At 41.2% G+C, this 25478-nt stretch overlaps 1 protein-coding gene across 3 annotated transcripts in view; it reads right to left on the reverse strand.

The window, feature by feature from the left end:
• Window positions 1-25478, reverse strand: part of LDLRAD3 (low density lipoprotein receptor class A domain containing 3) — a 121058-nt gene that overhangs the window by 94800 nt on the left and 780 nt on the right. The gene's annotated exons all lie outside the window — the stretch shown is intronic.

The following is a 25478-nucleotide window of genomic DNA, read 5'->3' on the forward strand; positions in this document are numbered from 1 at the left end:
CTCAGAAGAGTCAGTCCTCCTAGGCAATCTTAAAGATCTTCCTTCAAGACACACATTGATTACCTAAAAATAAAGCCAATATGCTTTTTTGCTTCAGAACTGTTGCTTTACACTATACTGTAGTGGAGTTTGGAAGAAAAAAACCCAAATCATCCTTTTTAAAAAACAAACAACAAACCCTTTTTAAAAACAATCTTTTTACTTTTATCCACCCTTTTCGGGGTGCACATAAACTAAGTCTGTCCAAGGTGGTGTGCAGAGATTTTGGAGTATCTTACACTTGTAACAGTCTTCCTCTTCTCTGGACTGGATAAAATGTACTTAGCGAAGTTTATCAGTAATTAAAACAAGAAACAAACTAATCTGTCAATTTCCTATACAGACAAAAGGTTCAGCAGCAGCAGTTATCAAAGAGGTTCTTAAAAAGTTCCACATGTATAGGGAGGTTTTTAATGCTTGATGTTTTTATTATGTTTTTAGATGTGCTGTAAGCTGCCCAGAGTGACGAGAAACCCAGTCAGATGGGCGGGGTATAAATATTATTATTATTATTATTATTATTATTATTATTATAGCAGTTAAATCCTGCAAATTCTACTCTGATAAATAATTTGGACTTGCTAGTAATCAAATAACCAAACTCGCCAACATAGCCCATAGGTCAGAGACTGTTCTGTGCTTCCTTGATTTTTGTTAACAGCTTCTGTTACAGTGGTACCTCGGGTTATATACGCTTCAGGTTACAGACTCCACCAGCCCAGAGATATTACCTCAGGTTAAGAACTTTGCTTCAGGATGAGAACAGAAATTGTGCAGCAGCGGCGCAACGACAGCAGGAGGCCCCATTAGCTAAAGTGGTGCTTCAGGTTAAGAACGGACCGCCGGAACGAATTAAGTTCTTAACCCGAGGTACCACTGTATTTGTATGGACTCAAGAGGAAGTTGGAGAAAGAAGCCTGTTCACACACCTGTCATTTCATCTCACGCAGAAAAAGAAAAGTCCATGCATCGTGACGCTCGGGAGAGATAGGAATTGAGGAATGGATACAACTGTTTGCATGTGGGGATTTGAATGAGAGTGAATACAGTTAGGGAACTATAAAAATGTCTTGGTTCTGTTTTTTCCATTTGTAAAGTCCACTTTCTCTTTTTGTTGATATATTTTATAAACTATTTTTGTATAAAATAAAGCACATTGATCACACTGATCGCCAACGCTGCCTACACACTCCACCTGTGGTCCTCCCCTTAGTTTTGTCAAAGTTTCTTTATCTCCTTCGGCTCCTGCTGCTTGGGGGGAGGCAGAGAATGCAGGCCTTTTTCTCCAGTGTCCCATAGTAGCAACAGCAGCAGAGTGGGATGAAGAATTGGTTCCGCTCCCCACTTTCCAGCAGGCAGCAATAGTGGGAGCATAGGAAGTCTTGCAAGGTCTGCCCAGCACCTACCAGCCTCTGTCCACCTCTGTTTAACTCCTCCTTGCTCCCTCACCAAACACAGCCACTTACTCTCCTGAATTGCATTCCCCTCCTCTTACAGCTCGGCCAAACTCTGGCCCAGGCAAGCCACAGAGGAACAGGCAAGGCAAAGCAGCTCCTCAGCAACTGTCCTGCTCCACTGCCATTTCCCTACTCCTTGGCCTCCTGTACCACAGAGGCCAAAATGGCAGTGTCAGTGTGAGGTGCACAGTGGCAGCAGAGCAGGACAGGTGCTGGGGAGCTGCCCTGGCCTGTCTTGACCATTCCTCTGCTGCTTGCCTGGGCTGCCAGCTCATTCACCTGCCAACTGTTCTGTCATCACACTGCAGTTCACATGATCTATCAGCAGCCACACAAACTGCAACATGACAACAGCCATATAATTTTATTATATAGTAAGAAAGGAATGCTGCAGCCTGGTATGAATAAATTAGAAATCTAGACAAGGTGCCTCAACTGAAGGCAGTCCTTCTGAACAAGAGAATATCCATTACTCTCAGATTCATGAACTATTTTAAGAAGGGAGGGGGAAGATGCATCTCCGCTCTAGGGTAATGAGAGATTCATGACAGACACATCTTCAGAAGGAGGCAATTTTGTCTCTAATTCTTGAGACAGGCATGAAGACATTTGGCATATTCTGAGAACTATGTAATGAACTCTGCATATATCCCTCATGCCCAAGTACATCACAAAGTCCTATTGAGTGTGCAGAAACTAATTAGTGTCTAACTAAGCTCTCCCAATTGTGGCTACTGGTCTGTCAATATATTCAACTTTTAAGTGAAACGAAAGCAGTTTAAAATGAATAAGAATAGTTATTTTATTTACTCTTAAATAGCATAATAGTTGAAATCATTACCAGATACCTAGAAATAATAGCTTTCATAGTTACCCTCTGAAAAACAGGACACCGTCTCAGCTTCTTAATATGCTCTATTCAGCAATAAATTTTAAGAATATGTACAAAATATAATGCGATTCCAGTTATTTCCTGCATGTATTACATTTCAGCTGCTTTCTGTAAGCAAATCAATAACACAAATGAATGGCATTGCATTTTGTCAATGGGATACAAACTGTTATGAAGATGCACAGCAGGCATTATATTGAAGTCAGCCCCATTCTTCTCACGGGAGTTTAATTTCACCTTATCTACTCTACTTATTCATCACAACAGAAACCCTTGCTGAAAGAAAATATATATCTCTATTACAACAGGACGTATATTCAGCAAATGCAGATAGGAAATAAATGTGCACTGTCATGTGCTGTATTTTCCAATGGCCAAGTAAGGGAAGAGTAAGGGCTAATCTTATTGTATGGCACAAGTGACAAATTCCTGCCGACAAAAATAGCCACAACAAAATGCAAGTAAAGTATATAATATATTAAGACAACCTTGCGATTGGTAGGAAAGTAATATAATGGCTTGCAATAAACAAAGCAAGCTTCAAATTACATCATTTTAACTGATAGCTGTATCTTGCAATGCAATGAACAGGCAGGAAATAATGGAATGAAGTGCAGAAGGGAAAGATTGAAGCTGCAAAGCAGAGCAATGATGAATTGCAGCTTCTTTACAAAGACTCAGGAAAAGCTCTCCATGGCATATATACAGCATGCAATACTCCAAGACTGTGTAAGTGTAGACCCGGCACAGGACATGGGCGTAGCCAGAGGGGCAGCTCCCCCCAGAGGTGGAGCTAGCTGCTCTGGCACCCAGAGCGGCACACATGCACCTGGAATGGGGCTAGTGTCCCTGGGGGGGGGCGGCGATGTCAAACCCCCCCCCAGGGATGATATCTGGGGCGAACCGCACCCACCGCAACCACTGCACCCCCTTCCTCCGCCAGAGGCTCCCCCCCCCCCCAGTGTTAGAGACTGGAATAGAAAAACTTGGAGCCAAATGGCTTCTGGGACCTGGGTTGTGGGCACCAAAACAGAATGTCTAGTTGCCACTGGGTAGGGGGGTCGACAAGACTTTTTATTTATTATTTTGTTAAGCATGAACTAATATGCAATTCACATGGGTAACATATTGTTAATATCACATTTTTAGCAGAAATTGTTAATACATGTTTAAGTTCGTGTTTACAATAAAAAAAATTGGTACCGTACTTCAGTTTCCAAAACACTCTGCTCCTTATTGTTAAACCCCTTAACATATTGCTTATCCTTAACATATACTTTGAGGCTTCAAAGCACATACATTTCAGTAATCCTTGAGCGTCAGCCAATTTTTCAGTTTTAAAATAGCTATATCTATAGCTAAATGAACAATAGGTACCTTACTGAAAGGTTTTTTATGGCAATCTTGTTGCCATTTTTTAAAGTTTTTTTAAAAGGTGTGGTTTTTTTAGTTTACTAACCACTCCTGCAGATGCCAAAACGTTTTTGTGACACCTAAGCTCCCCCCTCACCTTCATCTTTTTTAAAAAAAGAAACTGCCCACACTCACATTGATGTGCAACCTCTGAAGGGTTAACCATAGGTCAATGTGGCCCTCAGCCAGAAAAGGGTTAACGCAACCCTCAATTACAGAAACAAGCAAACTTCAACCAGTTATATATGAAGCTGGCATGCTTCTGTAAACCACACTAAATATCAATTACAGTTTAGGCTTCAGACTTAACATGAAACTGTGGTTAAATAAAATAGGAAACAACTGCTTTCAAATGCATTGGAGGGAATTCATTGACACGCTATGGCAATTGTTCACTGGGGCAAGCATTTCAAATTGCCAGACAGAACAATCCTGCCTCTCCTCCCAAGCATGCTGTTCCACAGACACACACACACACACACACGCCAATCCTGGGAAACACAAGTTGCAAGGGGGGGGGGGAGCCCCACTGCACAAGTGGGAAGTCTTTGCACTGGGCTTCTGCTAACAGGACTCAATAGGGGAATCCCACCCTTTGTCACCACATCTAAGGAGAATGCACAAGCCTGAGGCTCGTGAACAAAATGAAAAAACATTGCTTATTCATTACATCCAAACTGGGCCTTTATGTCTGAATGAAAACCATCTATCAAGGCAGATAATTTTTCTCTTTCCTATGCCTCTAGGGTAACTTCCTAAAGGGTGAGGATCTCATCTCTGTAAATGCTAATGCTCTGTGACACACTGTCACATCAGCTAAACAGGATGGTTTCACTAATTGTTAAAGCAAGGGGAAATATGCAGCATTGTTTAGGATTCACAAGGAAGAAGTTGTTGGTCCTCATCACAGTGTCACATTATCTGAAATGGCAGCAGTTCCCATTTTCCAAAGTGTCTCTTACCTAATCCAAGTTTCATTAACTTCTGCACAGGACCAATGACAGATACTGAGGAACATAATGTTCCATTTCTATATCCACATCTATCCCACTTGTTCCAAAATACAAGTTCTGTCATCAGAAAGCATAATTTTATAGAAATATGTCTATACAGAAACAGCAATCTTTGTGCTCAGCTCAGAATCAGAGACCTGCTCATATTAGAAGGCTTCTCACCTAGTTCCTCTGCTCCCAGCTATTAACGTGCCAAATGTAAGAGGATACCCAGCAGTCAAGAAGCTTCCTCTGCAAGACACACTGCATTAATCATTTAGCTATTAATGGTCATGTAACTGGAGTATTTTTCCTAAGGACTGAACGTTGCTGTTGTCCATTATGTTGGCAGCATAGGCTTCCATTTAAATAAAGCAGAAGCAAATACCGGGAGGGCCCTACAGTGAATAACACTGCTTGAAACTACAGAGCATTTGTATGGATGAGAGACTTGTTTTTAAAAAGGAACATGATGAATGGGTGAAGCTTAAAGAATAAATATAATTTGTGTAACTTAGATTTATAAAGCTCACTAACGCTGCAGAACTTGATAAATGGTTATAGGTTTTCCCACCATCTTCCTAACCTCTTATAAGCAATTAATTTCCCTCTGTTCAAATGCAATATACTCTATAACATACAGTGGAGGCAGAGTTATATGCTCATCACTTGAATAATCTACATAGGTATTCCTGACTCAGGAAGTTAAACATGCAGCAAAAGAACGTCTCACTGCATTAACCATTCATGTTGCCATCTTCCTGATTAACACCTCATAAAATGTAGGTACAGCATATAGATGACAGAAAAGCAACACCAGAATAAAATGCTGTGCATTGTTCTTAGGCAGAAAAGCATCCCAAAGGCTCTTGAATATTGAAGAATGTTATTGCTAGAATATTCAGCTGAATAGTACCTCCTTTAAAGAAGCATAGAGGAGCCTTACAGTTGAGGAACACACCAATGTCCCATTATCACCAACGATTATGGGTTCTGGATTCTGCATGGCTGTGAATAAACAAAATGGTTTCTTTATGAAGCCTATTACAGAGAAATCCTGAGAATAATGAGAAGAGTTCAAATCACCACTCTAGATACATATAGAAGAGCAAGATATATTAAAAATAATTAAATTTTCAGTTTAAAACATTAGTAGCAATAAAGAGGCTTACACAGCATACTGCTACTAGCTTCACATTTTAGCCACTTGCTGGACATAATGAAAAACAATCCTTGATAATCTGACTATGCAGAACTGCATAAAGATGTTTCTTTTAGGGTGCTAAATATATTTAAAGATGCTAAATGGCCTGTGATAACTTTTTTTTAAAAAAAAGTCTTTGCTTGTTCCTGAAGGGAGCTCAAGAATAGTAGAACATTATACAAACAACCCACTGCTGAAAAAACCTTTTCCTTAAGAGTTATGAGAAGGGAGTTGAAGGCCTCCAAAGCTTATATAGCAGCAAAGAGTACCTTATTGGTACTGGAGTCCCATGCCATCCATACATTGCTTAAGTAATACTGGACTCTCTTATGATTAGGCTGATGATTTGTATTCCAATGAGATACTTGCCAAATACCATACTGATACAATCCTTCACATTTGATCCAGGCTGGGCTCCCTGTTGTCCACAGGATTCTCACCTGTTAGCTAGATCTCAGGTGATGCCTCTGTACAGGAGCCATCCCTGGTTCTATCTCATTGCTTTTGTTTGGATGGCTTGGAGATACAGTACTGTAAACTTAAGGATACAGGTGGTCTTCTTGGAATGGTTCAACTAGCCACTTGTGCTCAGAATATATGTTCATAGAATCATAGAATCATAGAATCATAGCGTTGGAAGAGACCACAAGGGCCATCGAGTCCAACCCCCTGCCAAGCAGGAAACACCATCAGAGCACTCCTGACATATGGTTGTCAAGCCTCTGCTTAAAGACCTCCAAAGAAGGAGACTCCACCACACTCCTTGGCAGCAAATTCCACTGTAGAACAGCTCTTACTTATGTTCTTCCTTATCAACGAGGTGGGCCAATGCCATTAGTGTTATTACCACCACAGTGAGGTGAGGACTTCCTGCACCTCTTAAGGAAGTTGTAACATGCCCATTCCTAAAGCACTCTTTCCTGGACTGTTTAGATCTACAGAGTTGATGACAGGTCTTTATATACCCTTTGAGCAAGCAACTTAGAGGTGGTGGATTCTTTTGAATACTTATCAGTTTCAATCCGGTTTCAGGCTTCATGTCAATCTGGTTTCATACCCACTTCTGCATCCATTTCAATCTGGTTTCCTGAAGGTGATTTACAACCTTGAGTGTTCTCCTTTACACAGCCATGCCTCTATATTCCTAGCTGGCAGCTGTATAGGCAAGCACACCCTCTTCCAGCTTTGACAGTCTTATAGCTGTCTTCTCCTTCATCAAGATCAGGTCTCCTTAATCCATTCCTTGGCAAGCTCAGCATTGGATTACTGTCATCAACTATACATGGGGCTGATTTTCAAGACGATCTGGAAACTACAACTGGTCCAGAACTGAGTGCCAGGATTTTAACTAGTCATTCACAGAGCTTACATTAACACAAGCCCTAAATAATCTACCCGCCTATTTGTAGGTTAGATTCAAAATCCTGGTTTTGGTCCTTAAAAGTTCTACAAAACCCAGGTCACAATTATCTGAAGTAATGTCCCCTTTCCTCCCAGATTTGTCCCAAGATATGCTATCATAAATTGGCTTGATGACTAAAATACAGCATGTGACTTTTAAGAGCCTTCTCCATAGCAATGCAGCATTTATGAAATGCACCATCACTTTAACTTTTAAACTGTTAACTGAGTTGGCTTTTCAATGAGAGAATTGGCTTTTCAACTGGAGAGTTGTTTTAATCCTTGTCATATTTATTTGTTGATTGTTATTGTAAATTTCACGTTGTTGACTGTATTGTTGTTTTTAAAAATCTTTTGGGAACTGCTCAAGAAAACACTGTGTAACAGAGCAGTGTTAAAGCTGAACAAATAAGTAAGTCCAGACTAAGCAAATGAAGAGGTTTCACACTGACAACATGATCCAGGTTACACTGCCAACCTCTAAGACACATCTTTATGAGCGACACCCTGCCAGCAAAAACCCTTTGCTAACAGCTATGAATCATGTTCAAGCACTTTTTAAAAACTTGGTGTAAATAGTTCTGCACTGGGGAGATAAAAATCAAGCAACACCCTATCTAAATAAACATTGCACAACAAAAGAGTGAAAACAGAGAGCAACATGAAAGCTCTGCCATTCCAATGAGTGGAATAGAAATTAAGCAAGCAATTATTTGAGGTCTTTTTCAGACCAGAATCCCTGTTAGTTACACCACTTTCAAGTTGGTATGACTTCTTTGTTGATAATGAAGTTGTGCTGGTGTGACCAAGTACATAAACAAGCATTTCAACGAGCAAATCTTTTGAAGAAGAATGCCTTCACATTCAGAAGGGGCTTAAAAACAGTAGCTAATGGTAATTTCCCCTTCCTTCCTGATATATCCTTCTCCCAAACACAAGCTTCAAAGTTCTCCAGAAGAAACAGTCAGCAGAGGGGAATGATTCTGCGATAGCCTATGTCCAATACTTGGGCATGTCATTCCAAGAGACACAGCTTTTAACATGCAACACAGCAATGGCATCCTTTGGTTACTGGGCTTTTCTCTTTCTCCATTTCATTCTTAAAAAACAAGATGCCAACTGAGCTCCTTATATGCGAAAAGGGACACAGTGCTAATGGATAAGAGACACAAATGGGCAATGTTAATACTCCGGTAAAACTGATGGAAATATGTTGTTTCACGGATAATATTAAACTACAGTTTAGAACTTAGTGCACAGGATAAATGGAACCTAAGCAAAGCCTCTCTCTCCTCCCTTGTGGCTGGGAGAAGGACTACACTAGTGTTTTCTTTTGCCTTCACAGAATCCTAGTTGCCAGGTAGGAGTAAAAGACTGTGGTTTAAAACAAGCTACTAAATTTTTAAGCAAGTCAGCTTCAAGCCATGGGTTATAAAACTGGCTTGTTAAACTAATCCAAGTTTGTTTCAAAACACTTTGGGGGCGAGGGCAGCATGCAAGGCTGAGGATTTGATCAGGCTCCTTCCTGTCCATGAATATAAGCACTTAGTGACCATACAAACCAGAGTCCACTGTATAAACCCATTTATAAGGCTATAAGGGATGTTTGAAAATAAAATGTAACTGTTTTCAAGCGCACGTTTTATTTCAAATGGATTTATTAATATATTTAGTTTAAGTCATTTCAGCTTAAGAAATGTCTGCTACAAACATCCCACCCACTCCTTTTCCCTAAAGGTTAGGGTGAGAGCTGGGGCTAGACTCCAGGTTCAAATGCACAGCAAACAATAAAAATATATGACATGTGCATTCAGTAGTGGCTGGGAGCTATTCATGTTAAGTCACCTTTTTTTATTATTTTACTTTCCACAAACAAAGCTGCACCTTCATTTAAATAAAGAAAGATTAAAAGATACTATGGTAGACATTGAAAGCTGCCAGCCCTAATAATCTGCATTGCACAATGCACAAAGAATTTTTCTTTGTGGAAGGAAATTAACAAGATAAACCAGACATGTTCCATCTCTAATTTCTTTGACTGTAGGATATTGCTGTGTGTCATTTCACAGTACTCCACCCATACATTACCCTAGTAGATGTAGAGACCCAGCATGTGCCAAGAGAGAAGCCAGCACCAATTTCCTTGCCAAAATCTATTTTGTCAATCATTTTGCAGCAACTACACTAAAGACTAATGTAACATTGGAAGCATTTTAATTATTTTGCCCCCAAGTTTTCTTTGTGCATTCAATTAGATCTATGGAGTTTTGCAAGCACAAGTCAGTCACATATTCTTGCCTTAATCCTGGGAAACATATGTTTTACAGGTAAACGCCCAGGTCTGGAATGAGTTCACTTTGCTTACTTCTCCAAGCAATCATATTCTGGAAGTCACAATAGCTTCTGGTTGCACACCTAATGCTCTTGAGTCACCCATCACATTATTGTTAAGTGGGTGTGACTGCTTCCAAAATCTGAATTTGCAAAGATGCTGTAGGTTACTGTTTTAATTTGATCACTCTCTTAAGAATGATCTGTTAACCCAGAGCTGTGGACCAGATAACGTCCTTATTTTCTTTTAAAAAGAGAAAGTCTGGTACATTCAGTGCACTTTTTCATTGAAGAAAATGGGTGTACATGGTCAGAGATTTAGAAATAATCACAGTTTGTGGCACTTTTTTCAAGCTGTCTGAAGAACCTTGACTGGATTTCAGAAAGTTGTCATCTGCTTTCAATGTACAAAGCCATGCTTTTAACCTCAGTTTCTTAGCTGGTTCCCCCTTAGCTGTTTTAGGAGTAATCCCTGGTACCACTTGTTCACCAAAGGAGTGACAATAATCCAGAATGCGGCAGCTAGACTGGTGACTGGGAATGGCGGCCAGGACCATTTAACACCAGTGCTAAAGAATCTTCTTTGGCTCCCGGTATGTTTCCGAGCACAGTTCAAAGTGTTGGTACAGTGGTACCCCAGGTTAAGTACTTAATTTGTTCCGGAGGTTCGTTCTTAACCTGAAGCACCACTTTAGCTAATGGGGCCTCCTGCTGCTGCCGCGCCACTGGAGCACGATTTTTGTTCTTATCCTGAAGCAAAGTTCTTAACCCGAGGTACTATTTCTGGGTTAGCGGAGTCTGTAACCTGAAGCGTATGTAACCTGAAGCGTCTGTAACCCGAGGTACCACTGTACTGACATTTAAAGCCCTAGACAGCCTCAGCCCAGTATACCTGAAGGAGAGTCTCCATCCCCATCATTCAGCCCAGACACCGAGGTCCACCTCCAAGGGTCTTCTGACAGCTCCCTCACTGCAAGAAGTGAAGTTACAGGGAACCAGGCAGAGGGCATTCTTGGCAGCGGCACCCTCCCTGTGGAACGCCCTCTCATCAGATGGCAAGGAGATAAATAACTACACAACTTTTAGAAGACACCTGAAGGCTGCCCTGTATTGGGAAGTTTTTAATGTTTGAGGTTTTATTATGTTTTTGTATTTTGCTGGAAGCTGCCCAGAGTGGCAATAATAATACTCTTCTTATTATTATTATTATTATTATTATTATTATTAGCCTTGCTCACTTGGTAGAGCATGAGACTCTTAATCCCAGGGTCATGGGATTGCAGTGGATTGTACTGGATGAGCCACGTGGTCACTTCCAACTCGACAACTCTATAATTCTAAGTCATATGGCCTATTAAAAGTGGAAGTAATCCAATGATAAGCCTTACACTTCACTTGGCAGCAGAGACAAAATTTATCAGGCATTGTGCCTGCAGGACAAGACTGTTTCCATTATAACAATTTCACAAATCAAGTTGCAGTTATGACATATGTAACTGTGCAAATCTGGCATTAAAGGGCTCTTTCTGCAGTCATAAGAAAATTGTGGTAGACAAAAATTACCACATTCTGGCTATGCTAATACAAAATGCAATGTGGGTGGGAAGTATTTTTTTATTTATGCATTTAAAATTCACACTTTCATAAAAACATATCAAGGCAGTATAAAACATATGAGAATGAAATCAACAAAAGAATCCATAAAAACATGTGTCACTCCCACCCCTACTGTATTCTATATTCATTTATGCTCCTATATTTTATTCTTTAAAACTGATACAGTTACAGCAGAGGAGGGGGTGGGTTCATGACCAACCCTATTCCTGTGGCTGTAATTTGTTTTAGCTGTTTTAAACTCTGAGTTTTAAATTTCTTCAACTGCCCTGGGACCACCTTGGTGAAGGGTTGGTAATGTTGTTGTTGTTGTTGTTTAGTCGTTTAGTCGTGTCCGACTCTTCGTGACCCCATGGACCAGAGAACGCCAGGCACTCCTGTCCTCCACTGCCCCCCGCAGCTTGGTCAGACTCATGCTGGTAACCTCGAAAACACTATCCAACCATCTCGTCCTCTGTCGCCCCCTTCTCCTTGTGCCCCCCATCTTTCCCAACATCAGGGTCTTCTCCAGGGAGTCTTCTCTTCTCATGAGGTGGCCAAAGTACTGGAGCCTCAGCTTCACAATCTGTCCTTCGAGTGAGCACTCAGGGCTGATTTCCTTCAGAATGGAGAGGTTTGATCTTCTTGCAGTCCATGGGACTCTCAAGAGTCTCCTCCAGCACCATAATTCAAAAGCATCAATTCTTCGGCGATCAGCCTTCTTGATAGTCCAGCTCTCACTTCCATACATCACTACTGGGAAAACCACAGCTTTAACTATACGGACCTTTGTTGGCAAGGTGATGTCTCTACTTCTCAAGATGCTGTCTAGGCCTGTCATTGCCCTTCTCCCAAGAAGCAGGCGTCTTTTAATTTCGTGGCTGCTGTCACCATCTGCAGTGATCATGGAGCCCAAGAGAGTAAAATCTCTCACTGCCTCCATTTCTTCCCCTTCTATTTGCCAGGAGGTGATGGGACCAGTAGCCATGATCTTCGTTTTTTTGATGTTGAGCTTCAGACCATATTTTGCACTCTCCTCTTTCACCCTCAATAAAAGGTTCTTTAATTCCTCCTCACTTTCTGCCATCAAGGTTGTGTCATCTGCATATCTGAGGTTGTTGATATTTCTTCCGGCAATCTTAATTCCGGCTAGGGATTCATCCAGCCCAGCCTTTCGCATGATGAATTCTGCATATAAGTTAAATAAGCAGGGAGACAAAATGCAGCCTTGTCGTACTCCTTTCCCAATTTTGAACCAGTCAGTTGTTCCATATCCAGTTCTAACTGTAGCTTCTTGTCCCACATAGAGATTTCTCAGGAGATAGATGAGGTGATCGGGCACTCCCATTTCTTTAAGAACTTGCCATAGTTTGCCGTGGTCGACACAGTCAAAGGCTTTTGCATAGTCAATGAAGCAGAAGTAAATGTCTTTCTGGAACTCTCTAGCTTTCTCCATAATCCAGCGCATGTTTGCAATTTGGTCTCTGGTTCCTCTGCCTCTTCTAAATCCAGCTTGCACTTCTGGGAGTTCTCGGTCCACATACTGCTTGAGCCTTCCTTGTAGAATTTTAAGCATAACCTTGCTAGCGTGAGAAATTAGTGCAATTGTGCGATAGTTGGAGCATTCTTTGGCACTGCCCTTCTTTGGGATTGGGATGTAGACTGATCTTCTCCAATCTTCTGGCCACTGCTGAGTTTTCCAAACTTGCTGGCATATTGAGTGTAGCACCTTAACAGCATCATCTTTTAAAATTTTAAATACTTCAGCTGGAATACCATCACTTCCACTGGCCTTGTTATTTGCAGTGCTTTCTAAGGCCCATTTGACTTCACTCTCCAGGATGTCTGGCTCAAGGTCAGCAACCACACTACCTGGGGTATATGAGACATCCGTTTCTTTCTGGTATAATTCCTCTGTGTATTCTTGCCACCTCTTCTTGATGTCTTCTGCTTCTGTTAGGTCCTTTCCACTTTTGTCCTTTATTATGGAAATCTTTGTACGAAATGTTCCTTTCATATCTCCAATTTTCTTGAACAGATCTCTGGTTCTTCCCATTCTATTGCTTTCCTCTATTTCTTTGCATTGCTTGTTTAAGAAGGTCTTCTTGTCTCTCCTTGCTATTCTTTGGAAATCTGCATTCAATTTCCTGTACGTTTCACGATCTCCCTTGCATTTTGCTTGCCTTCTCTCCCCCGCTATTTGTAAGGCCTCATTGGACAGCCACTTTGCTTTCTTGCATTTCCTTTTCATTGGGATGGTTTTCGTTGCTGCCTCCTGTATAATGTTACGAGCCTCCATCCATAGTTCTTCAGGCACTCTGTCCACCAAATCTAAATCCTTAAACCTGTTGCTCACTTCCACTGTGTATTCATAAGGGATTTGGCTTAGATTGTATCTTACCGGCCCATTGGTTTTTCCTACTTTCTTCAGTTTAAGCTTGAATTTTGCTATAAGAAGCTGATGATCTGAGCCACAGTCAGCTCCAGGTCTTGTTTTTGCTGACTGTATAGAGCTTCTCCATCTTTGGCTGCAGAGAATATAATCAATCTGATTTCGATGCTGCCCATCTGGTGATGTCCATGTGTAGAGTCGTCTCTTGTGTTGTTGGAAAAGCGTGTTTGTGATGACCAGCTTGTTCTCTTGACAGAACTCTATTAGCCTTTGCCCTGCTTCGTTTTGATCTCCAAGGCCAAACTTGCCAGTTGTTCCTTTTATCTCTTGACTCCCTACTTTAGCATTCCAATCCCCTATAATGAGAAGAACATCCTTCTTTGGTGTCACTTCTATAAGGTGTTGTAAGTCTTCATAGAATTGGTCAATTTCAGTTTCTTCAGCACCAGTAGTTGGTGCATAAACTTGGATTACTGTGATGTTAAAAGGTCTGCCTTGGATTCGTATCGAGATCATTCTATCATTTTTGAGATTGCATCCCAGTACAGCTTTTGCCACTCTTTTGTTGACTATGAGGGCCACTCCATTTCTTTTATGGGTTTCTTGCCCACAGTAGTAGATATGATGGTCATCCGAACTGAATTCACCCATTCCCGTCCATTTTAGTTCACTGATGCCCAGGATGTCAATATTTATTCTTGCCATCTCATTTTTGACCACCTCCAACTTACCCATGTTCATGGTTCTTACATTCCAGGTTCCTATGCAATATTTTTCTTTACAGCATTGGACTTTCCTTTCGCTTCCAGGCATATCCGCAACTGAGCGTCCTTTCGGCTTTGGCCCAGCCGCTTCATCAGCTCTGGATCTACTTGTACTTGCCCTCCGCTCTTCCCCAGTAGCATGTTGGACGCCTTCCGACCTGAGGGGCTCATCTTCCAGCGTCATAACTTTTATATGCCTGTTGTCTTTGTCCATGGAGTTTTCTTGGCAGGGATACTGGAGTGGCTTGCTGGTTCCTCCTCCAGGTGGATCACGTTTGGTCAAAACTCTCCACTATGACCTGTTCATCTTGGGTGCCCTGCTCGGCATAGTTCATAGCTTCTCTGAGTTCTTCAAGCCCCTTCGCCACGGCAAGGCAGTGATCCATGAAGGGGAGGGTTGGTAATAGCGTTAATTAAATAACAACAGTAACATGATCTCAATGTGTATCAAGGGACACAGGTGGCGCTGTGGTCTAAACCACTGAGCCTTGGGCTTGCCAATCAAAAGGTCGGTGGTGGACGGGGTGAGCTCCCGTTGCTCAGTCCCAGCTCCTGCCAACCCAGCAGTTCAAAAGCACCCCAAAAAGCGCAAGTAGATTAATAGGTACTGCTCCGGCGGGAAGGTAAACGGCGTTTCCATGCGCTGCTCTGGTTTTGCCAGAAGCGGCTTAGTCATGCTGGCCACATGACCTGGAAAAACTGTCTGCAGAGTGGACAAACTCCAGCTCCCTCGGCCTGTAAAGCGAGATGAGCACCGCAACCCCAGAGTCGTTCACGACTAGACTTAACTGTCAGGGGTCCCTTTACCTTTACCTTTAATGTGTATCAACCCTACACTCCTGTTGCTGCTGCTACGTATCCCGGCCCTGGGAAGGGTCCTGACTCAAAATGATCTGGGCAGAAGTGAAAAGTTCCAAATGGCCAGTATAAAGTAAGTCAAGTAAGAACCAGAGCAGTTGTTCACTCAAATGGTAAAGAATTGGCAGACTTGACTTCAGGTATTGAGTGTTAGAGGTACTGATGGTTTTAGATGGCATTGGATGCCAACTCACCTGTTGCTATTACATGTGCCCCAGGGCCCCTAAATCATGCAGTCAGCCTTGATAAGCACCATGGCATGGAATATCATGTTTAAATAGGTAAGGCCACGTATACGTGTGTTATGTATACTGCTCAACACTGTTGGGAGAATTTGCCCTGAAAAGCATCATACAAATCCTGAAATAAATAAATCCCTAATTTTCCCTGCCTCAAAAAGCAACTAAGAGATGCAGCTTAAGTGCTACACACAATAAAATTAAGTTGGTTTAGAAGTTATACAAATCAGTGTGCTGACTAAAAGCAACATTCCTCCAGAGAATACACGAAGGACGGCAGCCAAGGAAACAATTAATAAATTATATGGGCAAGCAACACCTCCGCTCAACCTCAGTTTGCACTCACCATACTGTCAGACTGATCAAAGCTGCTGCTTCAGTTTTCACATATAGTTTGACTCTGCTAATTACATAATAATATCCACTGAACCAGACATCTCTACACTGATGATTTTTAGAAATTGGAAAGCAAGTGCCCTGATATTAACCTGAGGGCTCTCAAACAACCAACAGGCCAGCGAGTCCATTTAAGAAATTTACTAGAAAGCCTAAAAACTCTCTTGGCAAGTATTCAAAAGTCCTATTAGGAATCTTCTAGAAACTCATTCTGATTAGATTATGTGTTTCACCATAATTTGTATAGATGCCTTTCGCTAATAAAAAAAGCTCAAATAAAGTGTATTCATAAAGAAGCAAATTAACAAGAAGGAATGACTAGATGTGCCAGCTATAAGTCTATGGTAGCAAAAGCTCTTTTTTAAAAGGCCAGTTATCACCATTTCCACCTGTGCCAAGGGAAGAACATTTGAAATGCTAATCACTTTTTCTTGACTACCACTGACTTCAGCAAAACCTCCAGAAATGACAGCATATATGGAAGCTAACACTCTAGGTTTAGTAGCCAAAGAATTGCTTTTCATAAGTACTTGCAAAGGGCAATATCCAGTTGTGTCCACCTGCTTGCAGAACAAACTTCTACCCACAGAATAGGACTTCCCCTTCTACTCTTCCTCACTACAGCCTCTGTGCGCCCACAGAAGCTGGGGGGCTGGGGCGAAGCATTCATACAATATTAGATTTCACCTACAATTCCTATTGCTTGCAATTGCCTGAAGACTTCAGCATCTGCAAATCATGCAAAACTGATGAATAGGTAATGCACTCCCTAAACTCAATTTTCCAGATTTAAAAAGACTAAGAATCTATACATTCGAAACAAATCTCATTGTGAAGATTTCTTCTGGGACAGAACCTTTTCAGACCACAAGAATAATGGAGGAAGAGGTTTGTGCTTTTTGAATGCCCCGGACATCAAAAGCTAGTGTTATGAAAGAGTTGTCTGTAACAAATGTTTCTTTCCAATTGACAACTAAACAGGAATTTTCTTATGGGAAAACTGCACTGGAAAAACTGTCATGCGCAGTAGTTATATGAAGTGATACAATCTCAGAAGAACTCCACGACATTACTTTGCTGGGTGTTCACTGACCAGAAACATATGCCTCAAAATCTCCCTCAATATAGCATGTTCCCTTCAGAGTCAATTAAAAACAGTACTTCACAGTCAAGGGCTTGTTAGCTAGAGGAAGGAGAAAAGCACAAGACTTTTCTCAGCAGTAAAAGAGATAGCCCATCCAACTGCTATTAATGACAAATGATGCTAGCCTGTAAAGTTTCCCATGGTCTATTTAAGTTAAATGTCAGTAGGCGGTCTGGAGGTACAGCACTGGTGAACTATTTTAAAATCATGTCTCCTGTTTCAATACATTAAAATATATTTCGGTAGAAATATATTTCATCATACCCTGTTGCCAAGACAAACATCCTCTTTTTAATTTTCTTCTTTTTTAAGTAACTCTAAACTTTTGATACACAGAAGCTGACGGTCTCTCTGCCTGAACTGAAATTGCTGTCAAATCTAACTTTTAACACACTGCTCAAAGTGCCTATTAACAAACCACTCACTCACTGAAAAGAGAATACCACTGAAACAGGAGACCTGAATGATGACAAACCAGGGGCCTGCAAAATTCATTTCACTTGGCATGAAGCAAAGCCTTTCCTGCAACTGTTAAAATGCCATTTTTAACATTGAAACATACATTCTACATTTTACCTAGGCACAGATTTTGCTATGCTTAAGTACTACAAAAGACATAATAACCCTACAAAATATGTGACTATCTATCCTACATGTCAGTGTACATAAAAGTTCATGGCAGCCCTGTGTTTGTAAGTTGCTACACTTCAGTCACTGTCTGAGAGCTGCAGGCTGGCCGGGGAAGTCTCAGAACTAAAATGTTTGCATAGGCAGAATTAGAAAGCTTGCTTTACACAGCTTTGTCACTGAACTTCTCCTGCACCTAACTTCTCTTGCAACAAGCACCTAAGAGGTTAGGTCAGAGCAGTTTCTACTGGTAGGCAGGTAGACCAAATTTGGGATCAAATTCTATGCTATCATAACGGCAGCAAGCTGAAAGTTATTTAATATATTATACAGATACCCCCTGACTTACACAGGGGTTACATTCCAGGCACCTGCATGCAAAATTGAAATATTGTAAAGTGATTTATCTATTTATTTATTTCGTGGCGGCCTGTGTAAAAGTGGCCATGCGCAAGTAGAATGTGCATAAGGGGGTGGGAGGTGCCTGTAATTATATTTCTAACCACCATTAAGAGTTTTTGTCTTATGCATCAAAACTTCTTAGCCAGTCTATGTAGGTAACCAGCAATTCCCATGAGAATCAGGAAAACGTGACTACTGGCTATTTGAGTCCAACACATGCAGCTGTCTGCCCTACGTAAGGATCCATTTGGTGCCCAGTACATATTAGTAACTTGAAAAAGTCCAACCTTCCCAAATCTTTTATACCTATTGCAAATGTTGATGTATAGAGAAACTTCACCAGTGGCTGTTTAGGTGTCCAATGCAGTACCTACAATGGAAAGTACTAATCTTTCCTATCTGTGCATATAAATCAAAGCACGTTTCCAAAAAATACTGGTTTACATTTGACATAGTGCACACCTACATTGTCATGTTATTCAAAGAAACAGTCACTGCCAACTTGCTTAGCAGCACGTTTATTCATCTACTACTCCTGTGTTCTTTTATATGCCTGTTGTCTTTGGAAAAAAAAAAGATCACAGGAGTAGTAGATGAAGGGCAATGACAGGCCTAGACAGCATCTTGAGAAGTAGAGACATCACCTTGCCAACAAAGGTCCGTATAGTTAAAGCTATGGTTTTCCCAGTAGTGATGTATGGAAGTGAGAGCTGGACCATAAAGAAGGCTGATCGCCGAAGAATTGATGCTTTTGAATTATGGTGCTGGAGGAGACTCTTGAGAGTCCCATGGACTGCAAGAAGATCAAACCTCTCCATTCTGAAGGAAATCAGCCCTGAGTGCTCACTGGAAGGACAGATTGTGAAGCTGAGGCTCCAGTACTTTGGCCACCTCATGAGAAGAGAAGACTCCCTGGAGAAGACCCTGATGTTGGGAAAGATGGAGGGCACAAGGAGAAGGGGGCGACAGAGGACGAGATGGTTGGATAGTGTTTTCGAGGTTACCAGCATGAGTCTGACCAAGCTGCGGGGGGCAGTGGAGGACAGGAGTGCCTGGCGTTCTCTGGTCCATGGGGTCACGAAGAGTCGGACACGACTAAACGACTAAACAACAACAACAACTCCTGTGTTCTTACATTATGAAAACGAAGTAGAGGTGCTACTCATTTTTCACTAGCTCATTCATAAGCAACAGCAGCAATATCACATTACTTCCCCTTCCATCACATATTGTTGATACAACGCTGTTCCATAACACAGTGAAGTTATAATCTAGTCTAGCGACAAACAAGTTTAGAATCCTGCATTGTTTCTGAGCAGGATACAACTCTTGTTGCCCTGAATGTAGTGAGAAGCACAAACATTGGCTAGTTTTGCTTCATTAGTAAAGGGAAACAAGAAAAAAACAGCACAATTTCAACATAAGCGTTCCTATGTGGAAAACAGCAGGAAGCCAGGTGGAATGCCTGCAAAACTTTTAACAGTGCAATAACATTGCATTTTTTCTCCAGGCAAATCTCCACTTGTCTTTTGAAGAGCCCTTGAATAGGCAATGCTTTGCAACACTGCTGATTTGTTTGCATGTGTTTTTGAATTAAGTCTCTGGCTGTATTCTGACAAACTCAGCAACAATAGTTGTAGTACCAGGAAGGTATAAACCTACTAAGGATACGCTATGTTGATGACATATTATTAATCATAATATATGCCTGGTTTCTTCATTAGGAAAGACACTTAAACTACTAAGCTGTGGCCTAAATATGTTTCCATAGTCCTAAGATTTGCCTGATTACAGGTGAAACTAAAAAAATTAGAATATCGTGGAAAAGTTCAGTAATTCAACTTAAAAGGTGAAACTAATATATGAGATAGACTCATGACATGCAAAGCGAGATATGTCAAGCTTTTGTTATAACTGTGATGATCATGGCATACAGCTGATGAAAACCCCAAATTAATAATGTGGCACTGCTGAGGTGTTATGGAAGACCAGGATGCTTCAATAGCAGCCTTCAGCTCTTCTGAATTGAGGCAGTAATTGATGCAAAAGGGGCCCAAACCAAGTACTGAGTACATATTCATGCTTCTACTTCTCAGAGGTCCAATATTGCTCTATTTGCAATCCTTGTTTTGCTGATTTCATTTGGTATTCTAATTTTCTGAGATTGTTAATTTAGGGTTTTCATCAGCTGTACACCATTATCATCACAATTATAACAAATAAGGGCTTGACATATCTCACTTTGCATGTCATGAGTTTATCTCATATATTAGTTTCACCTTTTAAATTGAATTACTGAAATAAATGAACTTTTCCACGATATTCTAATTTTTCAAGTTTCACCTGTAGATGAGAAATTGGAAGCTATTTTGAATTAGGTGTTTATTCCCTTGTTTTAACTTATCTCCTGATTTTATTATGATATTCAAATAAAGTACTCAGTATTTTATTACATGACACAAATGAGTTCAAACATCATATTTTATTCTTATGTTTATGTATCCTCCATTTGAGAACTATATGCAACTACCTTATGCAATGATCAAACACAAATAAAAGGCCTTCACAAATGAACGTACACTTCTCAACATTCAGTGGTATGGTTCCCATTCACCAAGCACAGGCTTCTTCTTGAAGGAGATTTGGGGAGTGGGTAGAATTAATTGGGTGTTTCCTTGCTTATCTGTAATCAGTTTGGGTCAAAAACTTCCTACTGTACTACATAATGTATAAAAACAAAGAAAGCTGTTTTCATTTGTTAAACGAAGACTAGTATTGAAAACAAAATCACCCTTTAGTAATAAAGTAGAGCTAGAAAAATAAAGCAGAAGCTGATATTACATTTCAAGTTAAACTACATGTATCATAATAATTCAAGAATTAGTTTTGGAAGTTACCCATATTAAATAGATTTTAACTCCAAGGTAAATTTGTATATTTTATTCTCTTACAGTGATTGTACTGATATGTATGCAGGGAAACTGGAAAGCCTTGTCCCCACCCCCCACCCCAATGTTAATTTCTCTCATTCATCTTTGTGTTCTGCATTTACAATCCTGATTACTTTATACTTTTCAGAATACTGAAGTGAATAAGATCTGGATCTTGGAAACTAGTATTTGAGATTTTGTTTTGCAGAACTTAATAGCCACAGTTAGCAATCCTGGTTAGGAGGGGTTGTTCAAACCATAGTACAGACATAATGGCAAAAAGAAAGAAAGCAATGAATAAAGTCCTGTTTATCAGAGGGAACTGAAGAGGAAGGAACTTGTGATCACAGTGGGTATTCATCTCAATGCAGCCAAAGAAAGCTATCTGTAGTGTGTGAAATCCAAATGTTTATAACAGCATACGTTTCATGGTTGTTTGCTTCATTTTTAGGAGTTAAAGAGAACCATGGGACCAAATGTCTGATATAAGTTCCTAAAGATCCCAACTATGTGTTTTTCCCCCTCAAAGAAACTTCTGTTGCTGACAGTTTTTGGGGAAAACTAAATTTGATCAAGGGGTGGTGGTGGTCCTTCTCTCTCTTTTCCACCACTTAACCATCAAGGAGCCATGGAGCAACAGGCACAGCTACACAAAGCAAGGTTTTAGGTTCTTAAAAATATTTTACACAGACACTTTGTCACAATGCCTACAGGTATCATACACACAATAAATTCATACCTACATCAAAGATGCAAAAAGAACCCTCAGCCTGTATTCAGATTTTGACAAACAAGTGCCCACTATTGTAAAAAGTGTTCTGTCCTTCATTAGCAATATGGCAACTTGTATTTGTACATTTCATTATTATTTTTTATCCTGACATTCTGATTTATTACCCAATAATGTTTTTGTTTTCCAGTGAGGGTCAATTAAGTATTAATCAATTACATTAATGAACATCAAAGCATTATCATTATCATTATCTAGCCAATTATATATTCCTGCTAATCTTTTGGAAAAATAATTTTACCAACATGGGAGATCTCAGTTCTCTTACCTGTCAGAGCTTTCCTGTGTGATGTTTAGACTATATACTGAAAGGATGCAAAACCATAACAATCTAGAGGTGTGCAACTAAACTTTGAAAATCTTGCTATCTCAAAGATAATAAGTAACACTTGCTAGTGTCCACATACATCTGTTAATAACAGGCTCTTAAATAACAACCACCATTTCAATAAACACTTGTTCCTGAAATGGTAGGGATATCATTTGTTATTATGTTGCAGGTTTTCTATTCATAACAACAGCAAACCAGAAATACACTAGCCTTCTCCAGAATATCTTCAACACTACAAGTCCTGTGTTGAAGCACTAACTTGGTATATAAGAAGAGCTCAGCTGGTCAGACCAAAGGGTCCATCTAGTCTAGAATCCCGTTCTTACAACAGCCAACCTACGAGAAGTCTGCAAGCAGAACATAAGTGCAACAGCGCTCGATCTTCACTTGCAATTCCTAGCAACTGATGAATTGCATACCAAGTGAGTGCAAGGAACTACATGCAGGTGAGCAAAACACTCCATTCCTCCTTTGCTCCCAGGACAAAAAGGCAGTGGTCTGCTGCACAAGGGTCAGAGCTCTCCAACACTCCTCTGCCAGCAGACTAGCAAGTTCTGTGGACTTACATATAAGCAGCGGCGTAGCGTGGGTTGTCAGCACCCGGGGCAAGGCAAGTAATTTGCACCCCCTAACCCGGGGCAAGGCAAGTAATTTGCGCCCCTAACCCCTAACCTGCCGCCGCTGCCAGCTTCTTCTTGCTGCTGCCTGGGCTGGTCGGGTGTGGTTCTCTCCCGCGCTCAGCGCTGCGCTGGGCGGCCGCTGCACTGTCCCTCCCCCAGATAGTCCCTCCCTCCCTCGCTCTCTCTCTGCTCCGCAATGCAACGCACGCCTGGCACCCTCCCCCTCCACAGTGGGCGGCGACCTGGCAGCTCGGATCGGATTCGCACAGCCAGCACTGCAGTGAGAGAGAGTGAGTGAGCCAGGTAGGGGCAGAGAGGTGCGAGCGCGCCCCCCCAAATGTTGCGCCCGGTGCGGCTGGCCCCCCTGCACCCCCCATGCTACGCCACTGCATACAAGGCCACAATAAACAAGTGTGTAAAAGTAAGGCAACCCTGAGTTAAAGGGTCCCTGGAGAGTTATGCAGGACCTGACTCTTTGCACATTGTGGCCACCCACTGTATAACTTCCATTGGCCTGACCATGTCATGAGAGTTATGTACACAACAACTCTCCACACAGAATGTATTATCCCCCTCCCAAGCACTAAACTTTTTGCGGGGGGGGGGGGGAGAGCTCTCAAATGACATTTTAAAAATCACCCAACAGCATAGCAAGCTGCTGCACAGAAATGTATTTCCAATATGACAACAGTGGCAGCCATAATATGTAAACTGACCCCAAGGCTCAAGTTAACACAAGGCTGTAAGAGTGAGACAACTTGGAGATTAGAAGACCACAAGACTGACCAAAGCCAAATTCTATTGATGTGTACAAATGCTTCCAGTGAATAAAGCCCAGGTGATGCCCCTGGGAAAATACAAGACAGCTGTGAAATTCTCAGTACTCCTACAAACATGATGTAGCAAATGGCACAGTCCTCCCAGTGCTACTTTTCTGTTTGCTGAACTTATCCAGCAGAACACTGTAATTACACGAGTCAAAGAACAACAATTTTCAAATATGAAATATTTAAATGGTAAAAAAATGGGTTAATAAATGTGTGTCATTTTTGCTTGTACAGCAACAGGTGGTGATGCTGCTTGCAATGGTAAAACTACTGTATGACACTGAAAGCAAAGAATGCAACTTAATGTGACATCAATGCATCTGGAGATAAAGCACTCCTAATATTATATGGGGAAGCTCATAAAGAACTGTATATGAGCTTTGCAAACACTTTTTAAAATCGCAAAGTTGCTACAGCAAAATCCTTTGTACACCCACAGCATCTTCTGCCAACATCTACTGCAGCAAAGTATAACTATTTACACATGGTTATTATTAAATACAAATAGACAGCAGATAAATCACTCAGCTTAGATGAGAATGGAAAATCCAAGATGGAATGATGTGTTGTGCAGTCAGGGGAAAAGAAAGGAAAAAAAAAAGAGGAGAGTTTTATGTCTAGCACCACCAACTTTGCTTAGTTTTGATAGAATTCTCCCAGTTCCCACTGTGGGCACATTTTATGTGTAGTTGCAGAGTTTATGGAGCCCAACTCAAAACAAAATGAACTTTCTGACAGCATAAATACTTTCAAAGAAGCAATTCAAAATGTCTTTCAGGTTGAATTGAACACCAGTTCAAATGCCATTTCTGTTTACTAGATTTAGTGAAAATGGTAGCAAAATGTCTGTGTTAGAAGTGCTAGAAGTGGAGATGCAAAGATGCATTGATCCAGGTTTTGAAGACTTAATACAGTACATAGTTCATATTTTCAGGTATCAAGGGCCTCTGTTTAGCACTTATTCTCATCACTCTTTGGTGTGGATTTCTTGGGTGAATTAGAGGATAGGAAGAGTTCCTGCCTTGCAGCAGGGGGCTGGAGCAGAAGACCTCTGGACCCTTCCAAACATGTGGTATCACAGAGATGTCTGGTTCCTCTCTCCTCAACTATACTTCTTTTTCTAGAGTTATGCTGCTGCGTATCACCTTTCTAACTCCTGCCAAACTCCCTTAGAAAGGAAGAGGATCTGGATGGATGTACCCCAAACAAAACTCATCAAAAGTCAGACTGATGATACTACTTGGGCCTTTCAAGACACAGTAGTGTATCTCTACAGAAAAGAAGGTTGCAGCCAAAACTCCAAGAAGAAGGAGAATGTCAACACAAACACCAACCAAAACCTGACGCTCCTTTGGGACAGAAGGGCCCTGTGGTTCCATGTGTATTTTTATGAAATACAATGAAGGTTTACCCCAGGACCTCCATGACACTTTGCACCACACCTAGATGTGAAGAACCCCAACACCAGAAGTCACTAAGGTCACATTTAACCCCTTATGTGGCTGTTCTAAGCAAATGAAGCAAATGGGGCAGGGGAAGGAACTTTCTGAACACAGTCATACCTCTAGTTGTGTTAGGTTCAGGTTGAGGATTTTCGGGCTGCGAACACGACAAACCTGTAAGTGTATACGTCCGGGTTTTGTCACGCACGCGCAGAAGCATTCTGTGTGCTTTGCGCATGCGCAGGAGCACGCTATTGCATCATGCGCACATGCAGAAGTGGCGCTCTACTTACGGACGTTTCGGGGTGCAGATGGCACCCCAGAACGGATCATGTCCGTAAGTAGTGGTACCACCGTACTATGAATGCTCTGGGTGGGGGTGGGGGTGTGGAAT

Source organism: Podarcis cretensis (genome assembly GCF_951804945.1).
Source record: "Podarcis cretensis genome assembly, chromosome: 1".
NCBI classification, from domain to species: Eukaryota; Metazoa; Chordata; class Lepidosauria; order Squamata; family Lacertidae; genus Podarcis; species Podarcis cretensis.